Raw genomic sequence first — 2,300 nt, 5'->3', positions numbered from 1 at the left:
TCCATTAACAGTGAGTTATCCCACCATGCCAGCAAGCTCATGCATCGATGATATCGACTGAATGCACATCCCGACTGTCATTATAGGGGCGACAAGGTACTTGTGGTACAAATATGATCGTTTTATCCATTTCTTAATCAAGAAATGCTGCTCCACATCAATTATCTATTCATGCAAAGCATTATGTCAAGATGTTAATAACTAGAAGGTATATTAACATACAGCATGTCTAGAAGAAAAAATTAGAAATGAGGTGTGAAGAGGAGTTGATTCCTTACATCATCAATTATCATCTTGCCGAATAGTAGGTCATGAAGGTTGGTCCTCGTAATACCGCCTCCTTGAGTATTGTTGAAAACAACATCTCTGTATTGGATAACACAAAATTTTTTACCATGACCAAAATACATTATACCATATAGGATGTCACGTATTTTATAGAACACTTACGAGGTAATTCTTTCATTCAAGAATAGTTGAATCATGGCATCATCCTCCTCTGGCGACAGGCCTTTGCTGTGATATTCTCATAAATGCTCGATGAATATCTATGTTAAAATATCTGGTTAAAAAATTTAATACAAATGAGTCTAATGAATCAAACAGGAATCTAATACCTACCGTGTCTAATTTTGCTTCTTTACTTTTGAAAGTTGAGAGATTGATAAGAGATATTTCTCTAGATTTCGAGAGGATTTCCTTACTCTTCTTTGAAGGCTGGCCGGTCTCATAATTTAGATCTTCTGTAAAAATTGAGACCTTGCATCTGCAGGATTCTTTTTTTACCCTCCTCTCGAGTGAATATGTCAATATTTTTTCTTTCTCCTCTCTCATCCTCCTTCTCCTCCTCCTCTCTCATCCTCCTTTTTTCATCCCCCCTCTTCTTCTTCTCCTCCTTCTCTTCCTCCTTTTCCTTTTTTCCTCCTCCCTTTTCTTCTTTTCTTCCTCCTCTTTCTTTTTCCTTTCTTCCTCCTATCTTTTCCTCCTCCTCCTCATCTTTTTTCTTTTCTTCCTCCTCCTTCCTTTTCCTTTCTTCCTCCTCCTCCCTCCTTTTCTTTTCTTCCTCCTCTTGCTGCTTCCTTTTCCTCTCTTTATCCTCCTCCTCCTTTTTCTTCTCTTCCTCCTCTTTCTTCCTCCTGCCTAGTCCTCTTCTCTTCCTCCTTCCTCTTCTTCTCCTCCTCCTCCTTCCTTTTCTTTTCTTCATCCGCTCCCTAGCCTTCTTCTCTTCCTCCTCCCTAGCCTTCTTCTCCTCCTCCTCATTTTTCTTCATTTCCTCCTGCTGCTGCCTTTTTCTTTCTTTTTCCTCCTTCTTCTCCCTCTTCTTCCTCTCCTCCTCATCTTTTTTTCTTTGTTCCTCTTCTCCTTCTCCTCATCCTTTCTCCTTTCCTCCTCCTTCTTCCTCTCCTCCTCCTCCTTCTTCCTTTGTTCCTCCTTCAACCTCTTCTTCTCCTCCTCTTTCTTCTTCCTTCTCTTTCTAAACTCCTTCATTTCCTCCTCCTTCTTTTGTTCCTTTAGGTCATCATATTCTTCGTTGTCTTCTTCTTCCTCTTCTTCATCTCCATGCCTTTTTTCCTCCTCTTCCTCTTTCTTCTTATCCTTGATCTCCTTTTTGATCAAGGATCTCAATAGCTTTTCATGAATGAGGAGTTTTTTCTTAAGCTCCTCAATTTCAATCTTCAGCCCTATACACATTGCACAGCATGAGAGATTGGATGACTCCACTTTTGCTTCATCAGGATTTTTTTTCTTTTCAGACCTTGCTCCAATAGAGTTGAGAAGCCACAGCTCCACTGGGGCAGGTTGAAGAACATTCAAGACTTGGTAACAAAAAAAGAAGGTAAATCAGCAAATTATCACATAATATTTTATGATATCCTATAAAACATATGACATCCTATAAGAAAGGATTTTCTTTTAAAGATCTGATTTTATCTCATGGGGTTGCATTTTGTCAAAATTTTGATTGTGACTTCATTTTCTATAGTCACACCATCTCAACAACCTTAAAAATTTTGAAAGGTCAGATAGAAGTCTTATATGCATATGTTTGAGGAACCACGTCTGCAAAAGAGTATTTAATGCATCACACTACAAAAGAGTTAAAATGAAGGACTGGACTATAGGTATTATATATTATAATTATCACGAGGGCTGTCGAACAATCAAAAAGAGTAGGCTACCTCATATCCTTATCAACTCTTTTGGCTTGGCGTAGCTCTCCAGACCTCAAATAGTTAGCAATCTCTGAAAGGACCTCAACTATTAAGTTCTTGATTGCAACGGTCCACACAATAGATCCC

The 2,300-nt window shown here is 38.7% G+C and overlaps 1 long non-coding RNA gene across 1 annotated transcript; it reads right to left on the bottom strand.

Moving 5' to 3' along the window:
- Nucleotides 1-274: 274 nt before the first annotated feature.
- Nucleotides 275-2,300, bottom strand: LOC140853420 (uncharacterized). The gene is made up of 3 exons (XR_012136476.1): nucleotides 705-2,300; nucleotides 451-562; nucleotides 275-366 (listed from the first exon to the last, which is right to left on the bottom strand). It is a non-coding gene; the product is annotated as an uncharacterized lncRNA (long non-coding RNA).

This window comes from Elaeis guineensis, chromosome 13 (assembly GCF_000442705.2).
Source record: "Elaeis guineensis isolate ETL-2024a chromosome 13, EG11, whole genome shotgun sequence".
NCBI classification, from domain to species: Eukaryota; Viridiplantae; Streptophyta; class Magnoliopsida; order Arecales; family Arecaceae; genus Elaeis; species Elaeis guineensis.
Note: the sequence above shows the minus strand (reverse complement) of the source record. Positions and strands in the feature narration are given on the sequence as shown.